A 12,155-nucleotide genomic window follows, 5' to 3' on the forward strand; every position below is an offset into this window, starting at 1 on the left:
CAGCTGAGGTGGGGAGCTCAGCAGCTAATTCTGTGCTTTGGTGGAAACACCGCACTGCACTGTGCTGCACTGGGGTGAATTAGCTCACTGTTAAGTATCATCTGCAAAAATTGCTGATGCTTGACATGACCTCTAGAGAAAGCTGCTTTCCAGAGGGGAGAGGAAGTTCAGTGACTTGAGAGAACTTGGCAACAGGAATGAGCTTGGGGTGAAGAAACAAATGTCTCTCTCTAGTCTTTCTATTTATAGCTACCATGACACTAGCTAAAATCTTTGAGAAAAGTTTCTTTTTTCACATAAAAAATATTCCTGTCAAGATGAAAAATTTTATTAGGTCTTTCAGTACTGAATAAATCACATAAATATGATATAAATAACGACACATATATATCTGGTTTCAGCAGAGATATGCTACTGTTGTAAAGTAGGAGACAATTGTATTTATCCTTATTCAGGGAACGAGTCCCATAATTGTACTTATTTCAATGCCTCCCAAATCTGGTATACATTTCTCGTTCTATTTCAAATAAGAATGACTTTTTGTTTTAGCACCATGACAAAACTAGCCAGCCCAGTTTCCTTTAACCTCTCAGCACCACACTAGAATCACTAGTGTGATTCTGACCATCATGCTGCCTTTTTAGAAACAATTTGGGAGGAAGTAATCTTTTCTTATCCAGGATGATGGTGTAAAAACATAGAGTACTATGGCAATTTAAAAAAAATGTCTCAATGCACAACTTTGCTCTTCATTGTGTGTTGTATTACACCACAGTTTTTTGTTTTATTATTCCATAATTTATTAAATAGGTTATTTCTGAAATTGTCTGATCCCTAGACATATAATTGTATAAAAAATATTTTTTCCTTCTTTTTTTCATACTAGTAGCTGGATGCCCAGGCATTTTTGGTACAGCTAAACTTATGACTTGTACCTTTTTTCTGCCAAATGTTATAGAGAATTGAAAGTGTTTCCTGGCAGACTGGTTGCTATTTGCATAACAAGAAATGTCTATTAAAAGACTCTTGAGGTAATACTAATAATCAGTAGACATTTTGAAAAAATATTCCCTGTAGCATTTTATTCTGCTTTGCAGTGTTTACCTCTAAATACAGATGCTTATTCAGGAAAGAGAAAAGCTAAATTATTTCTTTTGTGCCAGTGTTGTCAAAAAGCATTTCCTAGTTTGACTGAGACTGTGGAAGCTGGGAGAACAAAAGAGACAAAATTTCTTTTCTACTCTAATACAGAGGTCAGTAGAGTTAAACTACTATTAAATTTGAAGCAGATATTTTTATGAATTCCAGAAATACAACAACGGAATAGAAATTATGTGAATACAGAGATCTTATTTCTTATTTCCTTTCAATTAGACCACTGCTGATTGTGGCCAAGGTGAAAGAGAGTTTAGATAAATCTTTTGTGAAAAAGAAGTATTTCTAAATGAAGGATAATGGTTTCAAGGATATGCTGTATAAACTTGTGTTTATGAAATGAAACTTCCCATTTGTTTTAATGTTTGCATTTGTTTTTGCTTTGAAGAAAAGTAAGCAATTTGGTAAATGCTAGGGGTGAGAGCATGATTGTAGCTTGTATTATGGTTGATGTTCCATGTAGAAAGAATATGAAATCCTGTCAGGAGAGGGTAATTGGATCAAGCAAAATTGTGAAAGTAGTTCGTGTTTGGCCCTCATGAAAATACTCTTTTTCACAAGGTGTCACACTCAGCTACTCTATGAAGAACCCACTATAAAATAATCTTATTGACATCCATATTGGATCTTTCTCTGGTGCAGATGAGTATAGCTCCATGTGCTGTGCTAATAAACATTTATCAGTTCAGTTCAGTTGAGGATATGACTTTATTGAGGAAATAGTGATGAGATAATTTATAGATTTTGTGTATAATACTGAAGGTCATACTGTTTATTCAAATAAGTTCTTTATGAACTACACCATTTCACAATAACAGCTTTTAACAATTTGTGGACTGGTCAGCTGAATAAGTAAAAGGCACAGTAATTTCTTTTTACAGTTACATTACAGTTTTAATGAGATGCATTGATTTTTCTCTTAATACTAATGTGTTTAATGACCTTTCTAATGACACCTGTCACTACTGTTTCTTCTCAAATTCTACTGGCATTTTCTTTCAGTGAAGCAAAGGATTTAATTGCTTGTTGTGTTGTTAGCATGAGAATTAGTATTCTTTTAAAGTAGTATGAAGGCTTGTAGAAGTCATTTGTATTAAATAAAATAATTAGAAGCTGTCTTATTTTTAGAAGCTGTCTTATTTTTGGCCTTTGGAAAAATTTTAGAAACTCTCCATTCCTTTGTCTTCAGAAGATAGTTCCTTTGTTGCTACATGTGAAATTGTTTTTTCATTGTCAGTTTTTGCTTCTTGATATTAAACTGAGCTTGTGGAATTTGACATGGAAGAGTATGTTAAGGTAGTTTCTGACAATGTCTCTCTCAAGAGTTTTGTTTTCCTTCATCTTTTAATGGCACTATCTGAAGAAAGGACTAAAACAGTAATGTACCATGAAACACTAAAACTATCTATATATAGTTGAAAAATGGTATAATTTTTCTCTTTGTGGTGACTTTTCTTTCAATTGAAGATAGAACTTGTCTTGAAAAAGTCTTATGTTTTCTACTCCCTATCTTCTTCTATTGTTTTAATACTCTAAAACTTGTCTATTAAATACCAGTCTAACTTTAATTAAGAGTGATTGTCAACAAGAAGCAAAGCTTTTGGTTAGCTTTTAATTATTAATATAATAAAGGTTGTGGGTGAGAGTCAAAGAAAGTGGCTCCAACACTCCTAAATGGTTTGTTTCTCTCTTGCAAATGCTTAGTTTTGTTTTCTAGTGACAAGGGACAAGTGATTACAAGTGAAAAGCTGGATATCCTTTTAATGAGCTGCTCAATCTTCATCATTTAACAAAGATTATACATTATATTTTTGATCTGCATTGCAGGTAGCAATGTTGCTTAGTTGATCTGGTGCAAAAATGAAGTACTCACCCACTTCAGGGTACTCCAAGCAGGAATGCTCTGATGTCATGCTCAGAGCTGCCACCCTAAAAGACGGGACTTTGGGGTTACCATAACAACATCAGCCAGTCGTTGGCTGACACCAGAACATTATTGCAGGAGCTTTGAGGGAGTATTAACCCAAATACAGTCACCATACGTTTTGCCTGCAGAGAAGCTTCATCTACAGCAAATGTTCTCTGTACATGTATGACTGAAATGGCCACATTTTTCTGATGCTTTTTGGCCTATCTATATAATATTCTGAAGTAGCACATTAGAGTATATGTGGCAAAACCCAAGATGCATTTCTGTAAAGTTACTCATATTTACTTATTTTCTACATTAAAAATGAATGAGGATAAACATTCAGAAGAACTGAGAAGGTACTGAGGCATGTAGAAAAAGTTTCCTCTGAGTAGTCCTTTGCAGATAGCATGAAGAGATCAGAATTAGGTTTTCTATACTTATTTTATAGCACATTTTGTAAAAATCCAAACCAGGAGCTGGAAATGCTTGTTGTGTACATGCCGTGTGAATGAAAACAGGATATTTAATTAAATAGACCAGAGATTGTGTTTCATATAATAAAATAAGTCAGCTTGCTTTAAACAGGTTTCATAGACCACCTAAAATAGAGGAAGCAAGGCTGCCAATAGCAGGAGCTAATGCTTCAGTACCTTTCATTTTGTACTCTGAAAAGAAAACCTCTTCTTAAGCTCATTCATTTTCCAGAGGGAATGTCGAATGCTGTGGCATATTGTCAGAGCTGCTTTATTGTCACCATTTACAAAGGTCACCTGAATTAATTGACTTCTTAGCACACATATTGTTAAGCTACCCATTTCCTGACATTTTTGGAAAGGTGACAGACTTAAAGCCAGTGGCTATCTGTTGATGGTTCTTTCACAGTTTGTTTCTCAGAACACTGTAGCTCTAAAATTACAAGCAAATAATTACATTGGTGCAAAGAAAAAGAATCTTTATGATGTTCTCCAGAGTTCACAGGAGTCAGGAGGTTGAAGGGAGAAAAAGGGGTAGGAGAAACAATCAAAATACTGAGATGTTTTTAATACAGATGTAGTACTCTATAAAGCGAACAAAAGCATATGGCAAGATGCAGATTGTATTTTTTTCACTTTGAAGCATGCATTAGAGAGCTAACCTGTCTTTTTCATGGTGTAAAGTAAAATCTACCTCTGTCTTTCACTGATGCATGAATCACAGATCCATGCTGGTGCACTTTACCAAATGTGTTTTCATCTAAAGGATACTGAGGTATTCTGATACTGCATGGAAGAAATGACATATACATGCATAAGCACAAGCACATTAGACAACTGTGGTGCTAGCCTGGAGTTTTAAGTTGATTAAATTGGTTAAATAGAAAATCACTGATATTTTTCTAGCCCCCTGCATTTGCTGCCTTCTCCTTCCCCCTGTGTTGGGTTCTCTTTCTCATCAGCAGTGCTGGGCAAAAAGTCCAGCTAGACATGTGAAAACAAAGACATGGAAAGCGAAGACAAACAGTTCTGAGCCTTGCTATACTAAAACAGGCAAAGCTTTTATAGTGATGGATTTAAACATTCTCCTTCCATGTAAATAGAGACACCCTGCTGAGATCCTGTTAATTACCAAAGAAGATTAGAACTCCTCTGCTTAATGTGATCCTTTTTACCTAACGCGTCAGTTCCAGCTGCATCAGTAATCAGACATTCACACTGTCCCTTCTGACTGGAAAGGGGATGTTTTTAGGCGAAGTCATTTGCCACAATCCTTAAGATGTAGCCTGGCAGAAATTCAATAACTGTTTGTGATATGCTCATTCAGCCTCATTGCTCAGTGGTTTTTAGGTCTTGACATAAACAGCATTCCCCTTAATCCTAGCACTAGAGAGAAGAAAGGAGGCTGTCCTTTCAATAAACAATATTTTGTTTTATTGGTTTCAAAACATGGAGCAAGTGTTTAATTTGATATTGCTTCTGAAACATCAGTGGAAACATTTTATATTTTTTTTATTCTTTGATGTCCTTTCAAGATAACAAATGCACAAATCTGATACTATTGCAAGCATATTTAGATTATCTCTGGAATAAAAAGCATATTGCATTTGCATTTCTGTTCAGGAAGTAATATGTGAAAATACACTAATAAAATAACTTTACAAAAAGAAGAAAGGGGAAAGAGTCTAGAAGTTAGATAAAAGTCAGGGCAAAATTGAAAATAAAGAGGGACTTACCCTATAATAAGAGTAGTTTCAGAGCTGGAAGAGTTCTTGCATCTCAGTAATTTTGAATCCTTAGTTCAGGTGGCGACATACTTGTATTAAAGCCAGAGTCTGTGTAGATGAGCACACATGTACGTGTGGGTGGGAGTCTGTGTGCATGCGTGTGTCTAACAGTCTATAATACAAAGATATATCTATTGATATCCTACAACATGAGAGACTCCGTGCTGCCAGCTGAGATCCCTCGCGTTTGCCAGGCGCTGTTGCTGCCTGGCTGTCTGAGGCTCGCAATCCAGCGGAGGGAGAAAGGCGGGGGAGAGAGCAGCTCGCTAGCTGCTCTTATTCCTCCTTGTTTCCATGGTGGTTAGCGGAGCCCCGCTCGGCTGTCTGACTGCCATGGCGCTGCTGTTCCGCGGTCATTAATAGCGGAGCCGCGGGCTGGCCGGGAGGAGCCGCGGCCCGGCTGCGCGCAGTACGCGCGGCTGCGCGGCCGTGGGAGGGTGTCTGTGCGTGACACGGCTGCTGCTCGGGGACGGGAACGCCGAACCTGCCTGTGAACGCGCCCGGATATCGCTTCCCATCTCTGCGAGCGACGGGGCACGCTTTCTGGCTGTACAGAACTCATTGGGAGGTCCACATTTTCTACCCCCACCCTCCTTTTTTATTTTTTTTTTCCCCCTTTAAGGGCAGTTATCTGCACTCAGAACAACTTATTAGAGATCACTGGAGTTCTGTAAAGGCTGCTGTAGTTCAGAGGATACTGTATGTTGAAACCATTCAGGAAAAATGTTGTGCTTTCCTGCCAGTTTTGGTGCTTTTTTTTTTTTTTTTTTCAGCTTAAGACAGGAAAAGATTTTACATATTCTTCCTCTTCCAAATTTTGTCAAATATTACATTTTACTACCTGTGCTTATCAGTAGAAAGTAAGAGCAGTAATACATCTTTCTGAGAAATAAAAATTCTAAATGAACTCTGAAAGGGGTTGGTTAAATTGGTTTCTCTCAATCTCTCTCTGCCTGAGTCTGTCCTTTATGGCCATCCAATTATACAAAAAATAGGATGCCCAGATTTTTCCTTCCCTTTCTTTCTTCTTTCTCCCTTTATGCTATGCTCTTTGGTGAATGGATTTTTTTCCCCCTGTTTATTCTGTGTCCATGACTGAAAGGCATACAAACTTTGAAGGTTTTAAATCTGTAGAATAATTTGTGATTATCATTGCCCCTTCTCCTAGGTATACAGGACAATAAATGAGATAGATGTTGTTAGGAAAAGGTTTTTTTATCATATATACTGTTTATAAAAAACAAATTACTTTATAATAGGAGATGATTAATAATGAAGCACAAAGAATTGGTTATCAACAGGTCAAAAAGATGAAAATGTTGGATCTCTTGCATGAATTCAGTCCCATAGTCCTGAGTAAGTCAGACCACCCTCTAGTGGACTGAAGTGAGATGTGGTTCTCATTTCACACTCATCTGCTTTGAAGAAAGGCTCACGATCTTGTCTAATAAAAGTATGAATATTTTCTGAAGATTACTAAATGGTGTGAATTAGTGTACTTTTTGCAGCAGCAATAGCACCAAAATTTTACAATAAAATGGTTGCTATTTTATGAATACTGAGTCTCATCTCAATTGAGCTTGGATCAGATCTTGGACAGCATTATTTTTGTTTTTATTATTGTAAGAAAATAATTTTATTCTTCATAAAATCATTTATTATGAAAAGTTAGTTAAATTAATGCCATCATTCTGAATAAATTTCAGGTTGTTATAATTGGTTAGGGCAAATTTTACAAAACTATTCCTGTTAGACTCACTGGTACTTACACTGTGGCTATATTAAAGCAGTTGTTTCCTTCCAACTCAAATTTTTGAATACTGCAAACTAACTACAGCAAACAAAGAGTTAAATTTTTTCGAAGATGTGTGTGCTGTTCATTTTTCACTCATCCAACTGAGTAGGACTGTTTCATACATGAAATAATAGTATTTATGTGATTGATTATCTGCAAATAGGTGAGATCCTCTAGGCCAGGGAAAGGCCAAGTGGTCTTTTTATTTTCTCTCAGTCTTTGTTATGGATATTCATTTTTTTCCTAATGTGAGCTAAAGAGTTATAAGGAAAAAGTTGGGGCTAACCCATCTTTAGTTACTTTTCAGGTCTTCTTGTCTGAGGTTGGGACAGGGAAGATCAAGATCAGAAAGATGTCACATCATCTTTCTGTAGCCTCAGGGCTCATTGGTGAAATCTTGTTTCTCCTTTGCCCGCAGGAAGTGGCTCTTGGAGCCTCTGATGTATGTAATGTTCACCACCATGAGCTGCAAATGCAAGCCATTTGAAACTTCCAAGTCAAACTATAAGCTTTCCCTGCTGCGCAACATAATGTCCTGTGTTGGATGGGATAATGCTCAGGATGTTTAAAGTAAGCACAAAGCCAGAAGAGTAAGACTTCTTGACATTATAGCTCTAGCAAGAAAAATCCTTCCTGATCTCAGCCCTCTCCTACCTCGCCCCCACAAAAGATACTAACCTGTGCTACAGGGGAGGGAGGGGATTGTGGGCAAAGTAAGAGACAAGAATATTTCAAAAGGTTTGGACAAAGTTAAGACAGCTAAAAACTGCTAGATCTCATATCTCGTCCACTGGAGAAATAGGTGATCTTGAGAAAAGTAAAAATTTAGGGACTAGTATTGTCCTATGTGAAATCTTTCTTGGCTTTTGCCCCTAGCGTCCTCATGAACTCAGTGTCATTCACTCAAAATCTGACTTTCTAATTAACATGAGAATCATGCAAAAACATATTCAGTGATTTGACATGTGAAATTAAGATTAGAGAAGTGCTTAATTTGGGTTGATTGGTATGGACTGTGTAATTAGAGGGCTAGATAATTAAATCAACTAAAGTATACTTGCATAAAGAAAGTGAGGTCTTATGATAGACTATATATGCAATTAAAGTACTTCCTTGATAGGCATACATTTACATATTAGTTAAAAGGTTATTAAATCATACTAAAATTCTGTTTTGTAAAAAAAATGAAGTAATTGAATTTTATGATTTAGATAATGCTAAAGAATATTTCTTTTTACTATCTGCAGGAGAAAAGTATCTTTTATAAACAAAACAATTATGATTATTAAAGTTCATTAAGTTATTTTTCTGCTGATTTCACTATGATGCTTGATGGTTTTAAAATAGCAGTGTAATCAATTTTATGAAAATCATATATATAGCTTAATAGGTTACAGGATAGAAAAAAATCCTCTCAGACTGATAGAGAGACAATGAAATTAATGCAGACTAACTCCAGGATTTTTTTTACCATATGTTTTATCTTATTACTGAGTGCACATTAAATAAACTAAGTAATTACTTGTTTGTAATGGACAATAAACACAATTCATAAACCCTTTAGTTATTAAAATACATTGATTCTGTGTCTGCATTTGTCTCAAAATTGGAAGATGATTTCAAAACTTTTCCCCCTTTTTCATTATGTACAATGGCAGAGCATCCATGGGCCTCCATATCCTTTTTTGTAATTCAGGATTAATCATGACCATTTCTAGTGTTTTTGGTCTGTAAGAACAGAGCTCTGTTTAGAATGCAGCAAGTGTAGTTAAAAACGGTAATAAATACTATGCAGTTACAGTAAAAATACCACAACTATTTGATTTAAATTCTAACATGACACACTTTATCTCAGAATTTGGATATTAAATTTTTTAAGTGTGTATTCATACAGATTATGTGCACGTGTAAAAGAGGCAACACTTTTGGAACAGCTATATTGCTTATGACTACATGTGCTCCTGTCTTGGTTTCTGAGGCACAATGACTACAAGGAGGAGGTTCAGTTGTGGCTTTGCTTTTTTCACTTTCTTCTTGTAGCCCATAGAGTGAAAAAAAGAAGTGAGCTGTTTTATTTTTTTTTTTTTTTGACATATTCATTCTCACCAGTTCTGCAAAGCACACCTTTTTATATCTTCCATGTGAGTTGTGGGGAGGTATTCCTTTCTGAGTTAAGGTCAGTTTCAAATAAAGATGTTTTGTGGTGTCATCAGTTAATTTATCAATTGACTTCTTAATTATAGCTGGTTGTCATTGTGTGATTTGCCTGGAAGAGAGAAAAAAGAGCCACCACTTCATGTAACCCTGTTCTGCCAGCATTTTCAGTGCAATGTCATCAATCTGACATTGTCATGTGCATTTTTAGCTATTCTGGCAAGACTATTGATGCTTTCCTAAAAGGGCTATGCTCCCATACAGACTAATTTTTATTAATATGTATCTTTACAAAATGGAATTTTTTTTTTTTTTGTGTTAAACAAAAGCAACATTTCTGGCTCTTGTTCTTTGTCTTTTTTGAAGATGAAAGGCTTGTTGCCAGCAATGAATTCAAATTTCTAGAGTTGCACTTCATAATGGAAAATGCTGTATCAGATTACTTAACCTGCTATGAAATTTATTTTATCAGATCTGAGAGTTAGTGTTGATACAATAGAGCAAAAGCAGATGGAAACAAATCTGTAAAGAATTTCACATAAGGAAAAAAATTCACATATACACAAAGCCCCAGTTGCTTCTTTAAATGCTGTGTAGGTAGTAGGTGCTATATGACTTGGCAAAATCTGGAACCGCATACTGAAGAGCCTTATAGTACAGGCAAATTCAGTCATGTGTGATGGGGTTGAATGAAAGCCGGGGTTAAGAGCTGATATTGGTGATCAAGGAGGTATTTCCTATTCTAGAAAAATTGCCTATTCATGTAGCAACTGTTTTCTATGAAACAAAAAGTATGAGATGCCAGGCAAAAGCTATGGTCTCTTTCCTCATTTTAGGTCCCAGAGCCATAGTCAGCCAGGACTGGCTTGAGGAGTGCTTCCAGGAGTGGCTCAAGATCTGAAAAATCTCAATAAGTTTCATCCCTACTGGTCCAACATGGGGATGTCTGAGTTCTAATTTTCATCCTTGACCCTATTTTAATAGGCAAGAATCCCTGGCATAGTAGTACCTGCAGAAGGCTGGAAAGTGAGTAACACACAGCAACCACAACCTTGCTGCATCACATTCTTAATGACAACAGAATAGTGAAAAGCAGCTAGAGAATCTTTATATGCAGCTTGATAAGGCAGAGGAAATATCTGTAAAGCAATTTTCAAGCTCAGTGTATGTGTTTAAAAATTGATTTCACCTCAGTAAATTCATGTCTTATTTGTGGTGACATCTCAGGTTTTGTAGCCTTTGTTAATTGGATATAACTTATTGGGATCATCTCTGTGGTGGATCTTTAGAACTGAGATGTCCTTGTTGTTTTCTTAAGGATCTGCTTGTTTGTGATCCTTGTTGGTGGGACCCAGAATGTGCATGGAATGTAGAAGTTAGTGTCAGAGCTCTTGGAGCTAATCTGTATCTAGGGCCGATGAAGAAAATAGTGGTAGTAATGATTTGAATGTAAGGCCTAGAATTTCTATCCTGGTGTCAATTTGTTGTAATTGGATTGTGATAAGTCTTGAAATTTCTTTCCTTATAGAGATGCTGTTTTCCCTTTCTTTGCTTGTATCTTTTTGCCTTTCTATGGAACATTAACTGATATTTTACCTGAAACAGGTTTGTACTATTTCTGTCGACACTATGTGGTGTGGGAAATAGTATGTGATCAGTGAAAGGAAACCTCCTTCTTCCAGTAAAAAATTTATTTTAAATTTAGACACCTTCCCTCATAACACCACATTTGTGGCAATAAATGTGATATATATAGTGTGTGTTTCTCAAGGGCAGATCTTCAGACTTGAATTTCTTAACTTTTTTGATGAAACAAAACAAACTATTCTTGTTGCATTTTATTGTGGTTTAATATTAAAATGGGTGGACAAGAATAGAAATTCTAAATTATCTGCTTTTTATAACTACAAGAGCTGTATTGGTTATTTAGAAAACTTTAGAGTCACTAAGCTAAAGATTAGAACTAGAATGTAATTATCCTTTTAGTTACTTTTACTCTGAGACTGAGAGAGGTATCAGTTATTATCCCATGCCATCAACAGCCTGAATTTGTTGTGGTGATGACAAGAAACAGCACAGATAAGTGCAGTGTTTGCTTAGGATATGGTTACCTAATGTTAGTTTGAATAAAATACACTAAACTATGGAAGCGTAATGGTTACCTAAGTGAAATCCTTAGTAGTTTAGTTATACAATTTCATTTTTTTCAACTTGCAGATCGAGAAAATTAATTAAAAGGTCACTGGAACATACAATATCCATACTGGCTAAAACCCAAACTGTAACTAGGAATGCAGTAAATGTCTTCCCTCTCATCTCTAGTTTCACTTCCAAAAACTCTGCACATTAAATATTTTTCTTTAAATGCAAATTTATCTTTAAATCAATAAGCTGGGGATAGAAAGGATCATGTACACCATGACTTACTGGAAGAGGAGTTGTTTCAGAGGCTTTCACATAGTTTCCATTACTAAGGAAACCACTTATTTTGTCTGTGCATGTTTTGAATAGATCTCTCATTTGAAGTCTGGTGCTCAGACACAGAATTGCATTATAACACTGAGAAAGAGGTAAAGGAAACAAAAGAGGCATAAAACCACTCCATCTTTAAGGCATATAGCATAATGTGTTACATGCTTATGAAAGTGCACATATCTATATATACTGGAGAGATCTGTCTATATATGTATGCATTTTGATTATTTTATTCCTATAAAGAGCAATGTGAAAATATTAATAAATTAGGCAGGGAAAGCAGATCTTGTTACTTCCTGTACTTTGCATGCCTCTATTGTAAGGACTTTTGAAAAATCTGGTGTTAGGTAGCAACAAATATGAGTCCTGATTTTCATTTCCTGAAACAAAACATAGCATGAGAT

At 35.8% G+C, this 12,155-nt stretch overlaps 2 protein-coding genes across 16 annotated transcripts in view; one reads left to right on the plus strand and one right to left on the minus strand.

The window, feature by feature from the left end:
- Positions 1-5,846, minus strand: part of LRRN3 (leucine rich repeat neuronal 3) — a 31,803-nt gene extending 25,957 nt beyond the window's left edge. For both annotated transcript variants that reach the window (XM_041713772.2, XM_072921851.1), the window contains exon 1: positions 5,277-5,846. The gene's annotated coding sequence lies outside the window, so the exon portion shown is untranslated. The remainder of the gene's footprint in view (positions 1-5,276) is intronic.
- The window catches only part of IMMP2L (inner mitochondrial membrane peptidase subunit 2), a 410,600-nt gene that overhangs the window by 192,674 nt on the left and 205,771 nt on the right, over positions 1-12,155 (plus strand). The window lies entirely within an intron of this gene.

The sequence above is a fragment of the Taeniopygia guttata genome, chromosome 1A (assembly GCF_048771995.1).
Source record: "Taeniopygia guttata chromosome 1A, bTaeGut7.mat, whole genome shotgun sequence".
NCBI classification, from domain to species: domain Eukaryota; kingdom Metazoa; phylum Chordata; class Aves; order Passeriformes; family Estrildidae; genus Taeniopygia; species Taeniopygia guttata.